The 16,400-nt window shown below is 40.3% G+C and overlaps 1 protein-coding gene across 1 annotated transcript in view; it reads left to right on the top strand.

The window, feature by feature from the left end:
* The first annotated feature begins 11,517 nt into the window (after positions 1-11,517).
* Positions 11,518-16,400, top strand: part of IL1RAP (interleukin 1 receptor accessory protein) — a 124,208-nt gene continuing 119,325 nt past the window's right edge. Inside the window, exon 1 of the mRNA XM_029215330.1 lies at positions 11,518-11,648. The gene's annotated coding sequence lies outside the window, so the exon portion shown is untranslated. The remainder of the gene's footprint in view (positions 11,649-16,400) is intronic.

Raw genomic sequence — 16,400 nt, 5'->3', positions numbered from 1 at the left:
CTAGCAATGTGTAAATTTTACCAAATGTATTTTAAAGGTAATTACCTCATGATAAAAACTGTGCGGTCATACTCTCAGATGAATACAGTTTAAATATATAGTTTTTTAATGCAGTTTCTTTTGGAGTCTGGTTTAGTGACCATTTAGGAACTTTTCCAAATTTATATTGGAACTAATATGTAATCTTAGAAATTTAGCCCTGGAAGATAACTGAGAAATCAGCAAATCCAGTTGTTGTCTATATCAAATTTCAGTTTTTAGAATCACTTCTGGAGTGAGGTGATTCATCTCACACAAAGCTCATAACCCACAGGTTAGTAAAAGAACTGGGCGTCTCTAATTATTTGCAAAATCATTCAGAAAATAATAAAACAAAATTAAAAAGCCATGGGTGATTTACCTGCTTAGTTATAAGGGCTAATGATGACTATTCCAGTATAATATTGCCAAGTCCATAACCATCTTAAAGGAAAGGAACCAGAAGCTCAGAAAACAGAAGCTACTGTGTCCAGATCACACAGAAAATGAGAAGCCAAACCTAGACTGGAGCTCAGGTCACCTGGCATCTGTCAAGTGCATTATTTTGCCTCTTTACTCTCCAACATCTTCACTCTTCCTTATCTTTTGCAAGATTTTTCTGTATCCAGGATAACTCTCTGACAATGTTAAATTTTACAGGTTACAACTGTAGAAATACAACATAGCAGCATGTTAATCATTGATCATTTTCAAAATTAGATGCAGAAGTCTCACCGTCTCTTCTCTTTCTGCTGCTTGGGATTCAGATCCATCCAGGTCTATCCAGGTGTGATAATGGCTCTGGTGCTATTGTTTAATGGAGATAACCTCTGATGTAATGGAACAAACATGCTCCCTAAAGGGAGCTATCATGTACCAACTAATTCATTCTTCAGGTAGGTTATAACTCTGTAGTGCTTCAGTTCTCATGAAGAGTGTGTGTGTGAATAAAACTACAAAGGGAGTATTTTACCCCAACAGAAATGGAGATATTGACACCATAGTAAGTCAAACTCTGTCACCTGTGATAATGTGTTTTCCTTGGTTGTGTTTACTTTGTGAAAATTGATCATGCTCTACACATATGATTAGTGCAATTTTATGCATTGATGTTATGCTTCCATAAAATGTTTATTGTAAATAATAAAAACAATACTAACAAAACAACACTGCCCTAGCCTTGCATTTAGAGCAAGGCAAAGAATGAGAAAAAACTACAAGTTCTAGAGTAAAACTGTAAAACGTAGCTTTATATCTTCCTAGCTCTGTGATGTTGGGCAACTCTTTACCTCCCTGAGCCTCAGAATTTTTCATATCTCTTAAATAAGAAAAATAAATACGTACCAACAATCCTGCAGCCTGTGGAATGAAAACCACATTCACAGAAAGATAGACAAAATGAAAAGACAGAGGACTATGTACCAGATGAAGCAACAAGATAAAACCCCAGAAAAACAACTAAATGAGTGGAGATAGGCAACCTTCCAGAAAAAAAATTCAGAATAATGATAGTGAAGATGATCCAGGACCTCAGAAAAAGAATGGAGGCAAAAATCAAGAAGATCTAAGAAATGTTTAACAAAGACCTAGGAGAATTAAAGAACAAACAAACAGAGATGAACAATACAATAACTGAAATGAAAACTACACTAGAAGGAATCAATAGCAGAATAACTGAGGCAGAAGAATGGATAAGTGACCTGGAAGACAGAATGGTGGAATTCACTGCTGCATAACAGAATGAAGAAAAAAGAATGAAAAGAAACGAAGACAGCATAAGAGACCTCTGAGACAACATGAAACACAACAACATTTGCATTATAGGGGTCCCAGAAGGAGAAGAGAGAAAGAGAGAACCCGAGAAAATATTTGAAGAGATTATAGTCGAAAACTTCCCTAACATGGGAAAGGAAATGGCCACCCAAGGCCAGGAAGCACAGAGAGTCCCATACAGGATAAACCCAAGGAGAGACACGCCAAGACACATAGTAATCAAGTTGGCAAAAATTAAAGACAAAGAAAAATTATTGAAAGCAGCAAGGGAAAAACGACAAATAACATACAAGGAAACTTCCATAAGGTTAACAGCTGATTTCTCAGCAGAAACTCTACAAGCCAGAAGGGAGTGGCATGACATATTTAAAGTGATGAAAGGGAAGAACCTACAACCAAGATTTCTCTACCTGGCAAGGATCACATTCACATTCAATGGAGAAATCAAAAGCTTTACAGACAAGCAAAAGCTAAGAGAATTCAGCACCACCAGACCAGCTCCACAAATGCTAAAGGAACGTCTCTAAGTGAGAGACACAAAAGAAGAAAAGGACCTACAAAAACAAACCAAAAAAGGTTAAGAAAGTGGTAAAAGGACATGCATATCGATAATTACCTTAAACGTGAATGGATTAAATGCTCCAACAAAAAGATACAGGCCCGCTGAATGGATACAAAAACAAGACCCATATATATGCTGTCTACAAGAGACCCACTTCAGACCTAGGGATGCATACAGGCTGAAAGTGAGGGGATGGAAAAAGATATTCCATGCTAATGGAAATCAAAAGAAAGCTGGAGTAGCAATACTCATATCAGATAAAATGACTTTAAAATAAAGAATGTTACAAGAGACAATGAAGGACACTACATAATGATCAAGGGATCAATCCAAGAAGAAGATATAACAATTATAAACATATATGCACCCAACATAGGAGTACTTCAATACATAAGGCAAATGCTAACAGCTATAAAAGAGGAAATCAACAGTAACATAATAATAGTGGGGGACTTTAACACCTCACTTACACCAATGGATAGATCATCCAGACAGAAAATTAATAAGGAAACACAAGCTTTAAATGACACAATAGACCAGATCAATTTAGTTGATATTTATAGGACATTTCATCCAAAAACAGCAGATTACACTTTCTTCTCAAGTGCACATGGAACATTCTCCAGGATAGATCACATCTTGGGTCACAAATCACAAATCAAGCCTTGGTAAATTTAAGAAAACTGTAATCATATCAAGCATCTTTTCCGACCACAATGCTATTAGATTAGAAATCAATTACAGGGGAAAAATGTAAAAAACACAAACACATGGAGGCTAAACAATACACTACTAAAGAACCAAGAGATCACTGAAGAAATTAAAAAGGAAATAAAAAAATACCTAGAGACAAATTATAATGAAAACATGATGATCCAAAACCTATGGAATGCAGTAAAAGCAGGGTTTTTTGTGGGGTTTTTTGTAATTTATTTTTCTGTTTACCCATTTTTATTTTTTATTTTTTTCACACACACACACTGTATTTTATTTTTACAAGAGATAAATAAACTGTCACCAAGCATTGTAAATGGATGACCACAAGAAAAGTAACAATGATTGCAATTACCAAACATGAAACACACTCATAAAATGTCATAATATTGACATTCAGTCCAGTAATCCTCCACTGTAACAACTCCTTTACTTTGCAGTGAAAATTATTTTGTATATTTTTGCATCTGAGTCTTTGTGGACAGTCTTACTTCTTCTTTTCCAATTTGCATTCCTTTTATTTCTTTTTCTTCTCTGATTGCCATGGCTAGGACTTCCAAAACTATGTTGAAAATAGTGGTGAGAGTGGACATCCTTGTCTCGTTCCTGATCATAGAGGAAATGATTTCAGTTTTTCACCATTGAGAATGATGTTTGCTGTGGGTTTGTTGTATATGGTCTTTATTATGTTGAGGTAGTTTCCCTCTATACCCACTTTCTGGAGAGTTTTTATCATAAATGGGTGTTGAATTTTGTCAAAAGCTTTTCCCCCATATATTGAGATGATCATATGGTTTTTATTCTTCAATTTGTTAATATGATGTATCATATGGATTGATTTGCACATATTGAAGAATCCTTGCATCCCTGAGATAAATCCCACTTGATCATGGTGTATGATCATTTTAATGTGTTGTTGGATTCTGTTTGCTAGTATTTTGTTGAGGATTTTTGCATCTATATTCATCAGTGGTATTTGTCTCTAATTTTCTTTTTTTGTAGTATCTTTGTCTGGTTTTGGTATCATGGTGATGGTGGCCTCATAGAATGAGTTTTGGAGTGTTCCTTCCTCTGCAATTTTTTGGAAGAGTTTGAGAAGGATGGGTGTTAGCTCTTCTCTAAATGTTTGATAGAATTCACCTGTGAAGCCATCTGGTCCTGGACTTTTGTTTGTTGGAAGATTTTTAATCACAGTTTCAATTTCATTACTTGTGATTGGTCTGTTCATATTTTCTATTTCTTCCTGGTTCAGTCTTGGAAGGTTATACCTTTCTAAGAATTGGTTCATTTCTTCCAGGTTGTCCATTTTATTGGCATAGATTTGCTTGTAGTAGTCTCTTAGGATGCTTTGTATTTCTGCCGTGTCTGTTGTAACTTTTCCTTTTTCATTTCTAATTTTATTGATTTGAGTCCTCTCCCTCTTTTTCTTGATGAGTCTGGCTAATGGTTTATCAATTTTGTTTATCTTCTCAAAGAACCAGCTTTTAGTTTTATTGATCTTTGCTATTTTTTTCTTTGTTTCTATTTCATTTATTTCTGCTCTGATTTTATGATTTCTTTCCTTCTGCTAACTTTGGGTTTTGTTTGTTCTTCTTTCTCTAGTTCCTTTATGTGTAAGGTTAGATTGTTTACTTGAGATTTTTCTTGTTTCTTGAGGTAGGCTTGTATAGCTATAAACTTCCCTCTTAGAACTGCTTTTGCTGCATCCCACAGGTTTTGGATCGTCGTGTTAATAAAAGCAGTTTTAAGAGGGAAGTATACTCTTAAAGCAATCTACCAAAGCAATCTACAGATTCAATGCAATCCCTATCAAATGATGAATGACATTTTTTACAGAACTAGAACAAAAATTAAAATTTGTATGGAGACAGAAAAGACGTCAAATAGCCAAAGCAATCTTGACGGAAAAAAACGGAGCTGGAGGAATCAGACTTGCTGACTTCAGACTATATTACAAAGCTACAGTAATTAAGACAATATGATACTGGCACAGAAACAGAGATATAGTTCAACTGAACAAGATAGAAAGCCCAAAGATAAACCCAAGCCCGTATAGTCAACTAATCTATGACATAGGAGGCAAGGATATACAATGGAGAAAAGACAGTCTCTTCAATAAGTGGTGCTGGGAAAACTAGACAGATACATGTAAAATAATGACATTAGAACACTCCATAACACCACACACAAAAATAAGCTCAAAATGGATTAAAGACCTAAATGTAAGACCAGACACTATAAAACTCTTAGAGGAAAACATAGGAAGAACACTCTTTGACATAAATCACAGCAAGATCTTTTTTGACCCACCTCCTAGAGTATTGGAAATAAAAAACAAAAATAAACAAATGGGACCTAATGAAACTTCAAAGCTTTTGCACAGCAAAGGAAACTATAAACAAGATGAAAAGACAGCCTTCAGAATGGGAGAAAATATTTGCAAATGAATCAACGGAAAAAAGATCAATTTTCAAAATATATAAACAGCCCATGCAGCTCAATATTAAAAAAACTGAACAACTCAATCAAAAAAATGGGCAGACTTAAATAGACATTTCTCCAAAGAATACATACAGATGGCCAAGAGGCACATGAAAAGCTGGTCAACATCGCTAATTATTAGAGAAATGCAAATCAAAACTACAATGAGGCATCTCACACTGGTTAGAATGGGCATCAACAGAAAATGTACAAACAACAAATGCTGGAGAGGGTGTGGAGAAAAGGGAACCCTCTTGCACTGTTGGTGGGAATGTAAATTGATACAGCCACTATGCAGAACAGTATGGAGGCTCCTTAAAAATCTAAAAATAGAATTACCATATGACTCAGCAATCTCACTACTGGGCATATATACCCTATGAAAACCATAATTCAAAAAGACACATGCACCTCAATGTTCATTGTAGCACTATTTACAATAGCCAGGTCATGGAAGCAACCTAAATGCCCATTGACAGACGAATGGATAAAGAAGATGTGGTGCATATATACAATGGAATATTACTCAGCCATAAAATGAACGAAATTGGGTGATTTGCAGAGACGTGGATGGACTTAGAGACTGTCATACAAAGTGAAGTAATTCAGAAAGAGAAAAACAAATATCGTATATTAACACATATATGTGGAATCTAGAAAAATGGTATAGGTGAACTGGTTTGCAAGGCAGAAATAGAGACACAGATATAGATAACAAACACATGGACACCAAGGCGGGAAAGTGGGTGGGATGAATTGGGAGACTGGGGTTGACATGTATACACTAATATGTGTAAAACAGATAACTAATAAGAACCTGCTGTATAAAAAGTAAATAAATAAAATTAAATAAAATAAAATACCTACCTCATGGAGATGCTGTGATGATAATATAATATTTGTAAGAAGCACCAGGCTTAGAGAGCACCTGGCCCTCAAGAGATGTCAGTAACTGATTCATTTGTTCACTTTTTGTGTCAAGCACCATTCTGTGATATAAAAGCCAATAAGTCACAGTTCTTGCTCTGTAATGAGCAATTTCAATAATATTTTCCCCATTTTTATTCCAATATCCAATTAAAGTACATTTTTTCCACTTTTTTTTTCCCATGACCTCCCACGTGTTTTCTAGCTAGCGTCAGGGGAGTCTGACTCTTCCCCTTTCCCACCTCTTGGGACCACGTGCAAACACCTTCCTCTGGGTTCATACAGAGGACTGCACTCTGTTTCCAAAAGCACTTACCACATCACGTTGAAGTTATTTTATTTATACGTCAAGCAATAGTTGGATGGACGAATGAATGCTTTTCCTTTGTCCTGTAGTGTCTTACTGCTTCCTCCTTTGTCACCATACATCTTTATTTCACCTCTTCTTCCAGTCCCTGCTATGACACCTTCTCTGTTTCTTTCCTTGATCCCCTCCAAACAGAAGAAATTTTTGTTCCTCAATACTCCAAGAATACTTTATTTGAACTTTTGGGGGGACCTCAGGGTAGTATGGGAAAATGCGACCTTGAGAATTTGTTAAACCTGGGGTTTGCTGTTGGGTTCAACCTTAACTAGCTGTGTGTTCTTAGGTAAGTAAGCTTCTCTCACTCTCTTATCTCACCAGTAAAAGAAGGGAAAACTATGTCTATTTCTGAAGGCTATTGTAAAGTTTAGAAATAATGCATGTTCGAGGGACATGCCACATAATAGTTGTTCTTTGGGGGGGAGATATTATTTCAACCTTGTTTTGTATAATCTATGTAGACATTGTGTCTTTTTCTATTATGAAAGATCCACGTCGACCCTATTTCAGCATTGCTCACAGTGCTCATGTAGAGCAAATATTCAACACATGTTTGAATAAATGAATGAAAAAAAGATAAAACAAATTACCCAATGCTGGTGGCAGAGAAAGAATCCTATACACAGTCTCTGAATCTCAGATGACTAGTTGAAAATCCCTCTCTGGAGATGAGTAATATAACAAGTGCCTGACTGTTAGGGGATCATTCAAGCTTCCTATTGCTGCACAGAAAAAAAAATAGGGCTGAATGGCACAGCCCTCTCATATTGCTGAGAGCAAGCAAATATTAGCATGATTTTAACTGAAATGGACTGGTTGTTATTCACCAGATGGTGACCAATTTAGATTGAGTCTGCCCAAAAGAATATTGCAGGGGTTTGGCTTATGGGATAATACAGGTTATGGTATCTATGTGAAGAGTATGCCTTCCATTTTGATTAGATTTTTGGAGGCTGGAAGCTGGTAAATGTGTTGTTAACTACTTACAAGGCTAAGTTAGAAACATAAAGATAAGTTTCTCCTGTTTACGTGCAAAGTTCTTGTCTTGAAATTTCCTGCTGTAGTGAAGTGTCAACATTGCATAATAACCATCCTCCAAGACTTTATTAAAATCCTGACCTTTGCTTCAAAGCTTCTGTTTGGAAGGAGAAAAGTAAGGAGAGAAAATTAGGTCTTTTCTAACAGTCTCCAGGAGCTTTGGGCCATAGGCCAAGAAGACTCAGGCTGTCGTTTGGAAAACATGTCTTTGTCCCTCACCCTGTCACTCAACTAGATCCGGTCCCCTGGAGGTGCTGGAGGAGCATCATTGTGAAGACAAGCATTCTAAGGGAGGGGAAGCCAGTCTTAAAGGAGAAGCAACTGGGAAGTTGGGGCGCTTTATGTAAACATAAAGAGTTTGTTTTGAACAAGTGAAATTTGAAATATGTATGAAACATCTAAGAAGAGATAGGAAACAATAGTAGTGGTTTCCTACTGTAGATTTAAGTTTGCAAGTTTTTATCACATAGATGTTTGAGATAAGATCCCCTAGGGAGGGACTAAGTACACCAAGTATTGAGCTCTGGGACATTCTAACTCTCAGAGGTCACCAAGAGGTAAAGGATCCAATGAAAGAGGAGCAGCAGAAAAAATTGATAGAAAACAAGGAGTCAAATAAAAAGGAGTTTGAAGAAGGAACTGAATAACTGTGTCTGGTGCTGTTAAATAGGTCAAGTAAGATGAAGACCACAAATTGACCACTGAATTTGACAAAGTGAAAGTCATTAGATACCTTAACTATGGAGTATTAGGGACAAAAGTCTGACTGGACTGGGTTCAAGGGAAAAGCAAAATTCTGAGGCCCCCTTACAACTACTGCAAAATGATTAGAGACAACCTGAAAAAAGAAGTAGAGGTTAGTAGCCGAGGCAAGAAGAGAGTAATGATGCTTTTCCAAATACTCAGTCAATTTCAAAATATTTTTCTGAGCATTTCTTACGCACCCAATACTGTTAGGCACTGACACCAATGAGCTTGCAGCCTCATTCATTCATTCACTCAGGCCACAATTGTTCATTGAATGCCTAGTATGTGAGTTTTCAAACATTTATTAACTGTTACAATAAAATTTTGCCGTTAAGCAAATTTGAAAAAGAAAAATACTCCCATAATTCTGACACATTAACACTTTCCACATTTCTTTCAATTACTGTCCATGTTTTCATACCTTTTTTTTTTTTTTTTGCGGTACGTGGGCCTCTTACTGCTGTGGCCTCTCCCGCTGCGGAGCACAGGCCCCGGACGCGCAAGCCCAGCAGCCATAGCCCACGGACCCAGCCGCTCCGCGGCACGCGGGATCCTCCCGGACCGGGGCATGAACTCGCGTCCCCTGCATCGGCAGGCGGACTCTCAACCACCGCGCCACCAGGGAAGCCCCTTCATACCTTTTATACAACCTGACTAACTATATTGTAAGCCTTTTCCTTTGTAGACACAGTTTCATAATCTGTTAATTATGACAGCAAATACTTTATTGTGTGAATATACAGCATTGGTTTTCTAACCATTTTCATTCCCAGTCACTTATGTTGTCTTAAAATTACAATATTTAATACTGTGATGATTTGTCTATATGACGTCATCCTCATTAAACTATGAGTAGCTCCTCAAAGTGAAAGACTATATCTGGTTCAATTCTGAATCACCAACGTGTGCCTGGCACAGAGTAAGGACTTCTAGAAAGCACATGAGACTGTCTAGTTGGGTAGTTAAGAGCAAGGAGACTGCCTCAGTTCTCATTTTGCATTCTCTTCTTGTAGGCTTGTGGCCTTGGACAAGATACAACTTCTCTATATCTCATCTATAAATTGTAGATGATAACAGTACCTTATAAATTATCGTGAGAATTAGCTGATACACGCAAAGTGCCTGCTACTTTGTAAGCACATGTTATAAGAGTGTTCAATGAGTGTATTATATAAGAAAAAAAATTGGATGCCCTGAAATATATTTAATGAGTGAATAATACATCAAAGAGCAGTTTTTTGTTTTTGTTTTTTGTATTATGCAGGCCTCTCACTGTTGTGGCCTCTCCCATTGTGGAGCACAGGCTCCGGACGCGCAGGCTCAGCGGCCATGGCTCACAGGCCCAGCCGCTCCGCGGCATGTGGGATCTTCCCGGACCGGGGCACGAACCCGTGTCCCCTACATCGGCAGGCGGACTCTCAACAACTGCGCCACCAGGGAAGCCCTGAAGAGCAGTTTTACTTCTGCTTCATACAATAAACTTTTAAAATTTTATATTGTTTCCTTTTTGGCTTAATAACAATGTTGTGAGCATGTACTGTGTGCCAGATAACCAGAGACAAATAATTTCTCAGGATTAATTTCCATAAGCGATATCAATAAATGAAACAACATGAACATTGCTACAGTTTCAATTATACTGCGATTTTCCCTTGGGGAGTTAAACCCTTTGAGGGCAGGGGCAGTGTGTAAGTTTTGCACTGCTGTCCATCTTTAGCTGGTACCTAGAGACTGGCACCTCCTACTTCCACCTACTAGTTCATGAGGACCTTTTCTTCTTTCCTGTCTTTTTCCCCCCGTCTCTTTAATTGCTTTCTTTGGATCTCAATTTCTTGGATAAATAAATAAATACGATTCAGTTAGGTAACTCTAAGAGCAGAAGAAAAGTCATGGAGGTGGTGGAGTAAAGCATGTGTGAAGAGACAAGTCAACTTGGTAGATAGCTTTTGTTAGGGAGTCCCAGAAATGGGGAAAAGTGATGAAGGGCCTTGCCAGTCAGGAAGAAATCGTGATGGACTAGCGATAGAGAACAAGAGAAGGTTCTTGAGCAAAGGAGTTGACAGTCATTGTAAAGCTTCTCAGGATGACTATACAGACTACCATCTAGAGTGTTAGAGGGTGGCTGAGGGCTCTCTCAGAAATCTGGAGAAACGGGAGTGCATGAAAGGGAGTAATTCTTTTGAGATTGTTTGCTTCTATAATGATTATTTCATTCATTCACATTCAGTGCACATGTACTGAGTGCCTACTTTGTGCCAGGCACCTTCCTAGGCACATTGGGTATACCCAGTGGAAAATACAGGTTCCGTTTGGCTGTCCTGAGCAGTAGTTTGTTCCCATGACTGTCACTTTTGTAGCGGAGCGGAGCGCCAGACCACCGAGATTGAGTCTGTTTCTTCCCGTCGCGCTCTGGGCTTGGCACACGATGGGGGCTCAAATCCTGCGGCCTGAATTGATTTATGGCCTTGGTGCAGCACGAGAGCTAAATACACAGAGCAGGAAAGAAAAGGAGATCTCGATTGTGAGACCAGGATGTTGCAATGAGCGCAAGTGTGAGTCTATGTGTATAGCCGGGGACGCATCTCCCCAGAGCGCCTGGCATGGTGCCAAGCTGCAGGACCCACGCTGTCCCTTCCTGCGCGCTCCAGCCGGCACAGGCGGTGGCCGAAGGGCCTAGCGCAGCCTCTTGCCGTCCGCGGGCCTGGAGCCGCTCCTCCTCGCCGCGGGCGGGGCCGCTCTCGGTGCCGCCCCGCGGCCTCCGCTCTGGGAAGCGCTGGTGGCTGGCGAGGCGCCGGGTGGAGCGGGAGCCGCGCAGCGCCGGCCAATCGCGCAGCGGCAGGGGAGGAGCCCCAAAGGGGGAAAAAAGAAAGTGCGGCGGAAAGTAAGAGGCTCGTTGCTGGAAGACTGGCCGGATCCGGGTCCCCGGGACTCTGCTTTGGCCAAGCGCACCGAAAGACGCGGTGCTGCGCGATCCTGCACCCATCCCCGCCGCCTTCGCTGCTTCCGCTCTGCCTCCCAGGAAAGGTGAGTCTCGCGCGGTGATGAGGGCTCGGGGGATCACCGATCTAGAGAATCTCAAGGTGGAAGGATTCTTACGCATCGTCTCTTCAACCCTATTTTACAGAAGGGCAAACTGAGGCACAGAGCAAGGCAGCGGCTGGGATAGATCACAGCTAAGTTAGTGCCGTGGGCAGGACTCGAACCCACTGTCCAGAGTCCCGTCTTCGCTTTGTAGGCATTTAAGTAACGCAGTTGTGTGAGTGCTGCGCGTCACTGCAGCCCTCTCCCAGCTCTTTAAGGGATGTACCCCAGTATACCCCCGGCCTTGGTTTCTCTGGAGTGCTGCTGTGAACGGTGAGGATAGAAGGGGGCAGTGTGTCCCAGCGTTGCCACTGGGTATCACGTCGTTTCCAGCTTGGACCTGTGACAGCCTGGGTAAAGCCTGCTTGCAGCCTCTCTTTCTCTTCCGCTGACCTGTTTTCTCAGAAAGATGCCCCGCCGAGGGTGTCTGTCAGACTCCTGGTAGAGTCCGTGGAGAGGTGAGGGACGTCTGGGCGTCAGTCACCTCGTTTGGTACAGTGCTCTCTCCAGCCGCAGGGGAAGCGGGGCCGGTCGTCCTGTGGGAAATAGGATGCTTCTCCTACAGGAATAGCTGACCTCACGGAGCCATAGCCCCTGTCACTTCTAAGTCCTGGGAGGGAACAAGGAAGCTGAGTTAAAGAGAAAAATCACAAACACAAAAGCAAACTTCTGCCGTTTCCTTTAAGAACCAGTTCCCAGTCTGTCTTGCCTCCGCTCGCTGGTTGTGAAATTGTCAAACGCCGCTAAGGTTAGCTACCAGCTGAGGAGAAGGATTTACCTGGCCTTCACTCCAGCTCTGCCACCTATTAGCCGTGTGAACTTGGGCAAGTTATCCAATCTTTCTGATACTCAGTTTTGTTTTGGTTTTTGTTTTTTTTCCAGCCATAAAATGGAGATTTTCACGGTCACAATGAGCCCTTAGGGCACTTGGGAGGATGAAACGGGATAATTCAAATAACATGCTTAGCACAGTGCCTGGCTTGGCACCTGTTCAGTTTGACATTGATGGCAACAATTATAAATGTTACTGCATAGTAACCTTGGAGACAGTGGGTTTTTAGGAAGCTGAATTTTCAGATAGAGTGACTTTTTTTTTTTTTTAATCTAGATGTTGTGCTTTTTTTCTTCTTTGGAGTTTGAACAGCTCTTTTATAGTGTTTTCTGAATGCCCTCTACATGTGACTTTGATCGTAGATGCTTGACTTGGTGTATAAAAGGTTTCCCAGTGATGCCAATGCCCTGCTAGTTTTTAGGCCAAGCCTCAGGTCTGTGAAACTTTGATCTGAGGCATCCTTTACCGGCAAAGAGGGTCTTGAATTTGATGAGAGGTAGAAAGACAAGAGGAGAAGTTGCAAGTTTCATCTATGTCACAGACTGTTCTAAGCCTTTTATTCCCCCTGTGTCAGGTCAGACAAGCAGCTTTATATTTCTCAGCTAATATAGGCAAACAACAAGATCCCCGTGTATTTCTTTTGGATTATACAGTGATGCTGCTAAATTCAGTCCCTTTTGGACACAAACTTACCTCATATAAACACAAACATCCACATGTGCCCTCACCAGGCTTCCTTTATTATTGGCATTATTGGTATTTTAAAGTGAAATAGTGTCCTTTACATACCCCCCCACCTGGCTCATAACAATTGATTTTATTCTGATTGACTTCATACAGTTTTTACTATCATCTCCTGGCTATGCCATAAGTCCCTGAACTGAGCATCCAGTATTTATAGTTGGCTACCTGCTCCACAGTCCATCACATATGCCTGTGTTATTGATGTATGCAGAGCAGGGGTGTGATACACCTTGAGGAAAGGAAAGAGTTTGGTGGTACCCTCTTTGGTAGCTCCCGCACCAGACATTTGCAGAGGATTGGATCGCTTGCTTCCGTCAGCCTGTTCCGTGTGCATGCATTGTGATGAGCTGGCCAGGATACATCTGAACGCGTGCCTGAGAGACTGGGGACTTGTAGGGAAAAGGAGAATGTTCAAAATAAGGTCAGAACAAGGGGATGGGAGATTGAAAGCTAATTCCTTTTAGTTCTGGTTTTTTAAAGAAAGGATACTCAGTTATACCCTTTCTCCTTATAGAGATTATTTGTTACCAAATATATATACATAAAACTTTAAAATTTCCACAGTGTATTCCATATATATTATCTTCCTTGTTACTTGCAGTAGCCTTGAGAGAAGGACATGGCAGACATATTAATAGTGGAAGAATAATATAATGATATGATAAGTATGAAAAAAGCTGGTTTTGTCATCAAATTCAGATTTCAGCTCTAATTCCTATGTAGCTGGGTAATACTAAGCAATTTATTTCACCATTTAGAGTTTCTGTTTTATCCAATTCTAAAGTGAAAAAAAAATGCTTACCCCAAGGATGCGTGTGAGGATTAAATTAAGTAGAATAATGTAAAGTACATGTAGTGAGTAAGTGCTCATTAAATGATATTTCTTCTTAGTTGATCTCAGTTTATTGAGAAAACAATTGAATAAGAGTCAGAGAAATGAGAAGTTGCCCAGGGTCACATGGTTCATAAGTTTCAGCCTTGGGAATACAGATCACAGCTTTTGACTTCTAGTTAAGGGCTTTTCCATCACACCCTGTCGTCTCTCCAATGAGATCTTTAACAATTTACTTCAGTTGTTGGGTTGACCTTATTTGTTTGGTGATTTCAGGGTATCCTTTTTGTCCCCAAGAGGATATTTCCTTGCTAAGAGAACTATAGCAGGGCCAGCTCTCAGGAGAGGAAGTTTCAGGGTGATGCTCTCTAAGGCAGCCTGCCTACTCACATGTGTTTGAAGTAATGTACCTTCAATTCCTAGGAGTAAGCGTACTATGAAGACACAAAGCTTAGAATTGTGTCATGTTTTTCTTCCTGTTCTGAGTGGTTTCTTGTTTCTGCCATCCTCGTGCTAGTACACAGGCTGTTAAGAAGATTGAGGAACGAATACCATGAGTGACCATACCATTTTTCTCTTCTTTTGCCAATTCCGAAGTCGGAAAGGATGGAATATAGTGAACAGTGTACAGAGGCAGCATTCGCAGGAAAGGCCACTGCTGGCTGGTGATGCTGATCATTGGTCTGGAGTTTCAATCCTCCCTGTGGAAACTGACGGCTGCAGGCTTATGTAGGAAAATGAACAGATCTGTTTCTGGCCCAGGCAATGGGGCCATTTATCAGTTGAGACTTCCCACAGGCCTTTAGGTTTCTTTGCTTTGCAGCAAGCAGACAGGCTTGCAAAGGCAGTTTGGGGAGAAACGCTGTGCTCCTTGAGTTTGGCCTTTGGAAACATATGTTTGCTTTTGCCAAAAGGTAGGCAGTCAGCGGCATCTTACCTGGCACAGTTAGAAAAGCAGAATGTAGCTGGAGAAAATCAGAGGAAGAAGCAGAAGAAAAAAGTAAAGGTTATTTCCAATATACACACAGTTTCATTTGTTGCTCAACTTGGTCAGGCTTTTGCTGGTGACACAGATGTAGGATCTGTTGAGTCACTATTGTCTTGTCCGTGAAATATTAAAGAGAGCCACCTACTGTGCTCTTTGCTCATTTTGGAAATTGATCTGTGGGAGAAATAAAAACCCCAAAGAACAGGAAGGTTACAGAACATTTGGTATCTTATATTTTGGGGGATTAAATCAGGTTAGCTACTGATTTGCTCTTTTTTTTTTTTTTTTTCCTTTTTGAAAGTGAGAATGCACGGTTTACACTGACGAGGTTGTTAGGAGACCTCCTTCTAGCCTGACCATGTTCTGCCTAGCTCTAGCAGCTGTGGCAGTGTGGAGTCTTAGCGTCTGGAGGGTACCTCAGGCAAGTTATTATGTTGAGATGTGCCTCGGTCTCCTCAGCTGGGAAACAGGAACACTGATGCCTACCTAGAAGCTTGAGTCTCTTTCTCAGTGCCTTTTCCGTAGGAGGCGTTTAATGAACATGAATTCTTTCTTCTGCCATGAGTTCTTTCAGTTTATTAGTCTGTTCAGTTGTGAAAATCAAAATTTAATAGCCGCCCTTTAGTGAACTCCATCATGGCTTGTACTGAGTGTTTTACGTCTGTCATCTCATTCAGTCCTGGCAGTAATCCTGTGTATTTTTTGAGGCACCTGAGACTCAGAGAGGTTAAGTAGCAGGACCTTATCGCATAGCACAAAGCAAGCTCCAATGCTGAGACTCATCTCTGCATTTCATTTCAGAGCTAGGAAAGACCTGAAATTGTGCAGCCTCTGGACTAGAACTGAGGACCTGAATTAGGACCCGTGACCCACCCATCCCCATCCTGTCTTTCTGATCCTGGTATTATCTTGCCTGTGCCTGGGAAGTCGCTTTACCTTTGGGCCTAAAGTATGAGACAGCTGGTCTAGTTCATCTCTAAGGCTCTTCGGCCACAATACATTGTTATTTTTTTTTTAAGATTCCTTTCAACTCTGAAATTCTATTGCCGTATCTCTTTGTAAAAGTCAAGGCTAAAGATTGAAAGGGGAATAAAGAGAAAATACCCTGATTGTATTATGCCAAGAAATCTATTTTCTGGTTAAACAGAGAAGGGCAAGGGAAATCAGCATTCATTGGTGCATGTATTTCTGTCATTTCATTTAAGCATAAAAATAACTCTCAGGTCCATATTATTGTCTACCTTTTACAGATGAAAGAACTGAGGTTCTGAGAGACTTAGAGAATTGCCCACAGTTATC

This window comes from Monodon monoceros, unplaced genomic scaffold (assembly GCF_005190385.1).
Source record: "Monodon monoceros isolate NGI ecotype Baffin Bay Population unplaced genomic scaffold, NGI_Narwhal_1 Super_Scaffold_11, whole genome shotgun sequence".
In the NCBI taxonomy this organism is placed as follows: Eukaryota; Metazoa; Chordata; class Mammalia; order Artiodactyla; family Monodontidae; genus Monodon; species Monodon monoceros.
This window is presented reverse-complemented; position numbering and strand designations above follow the sequence as displayed.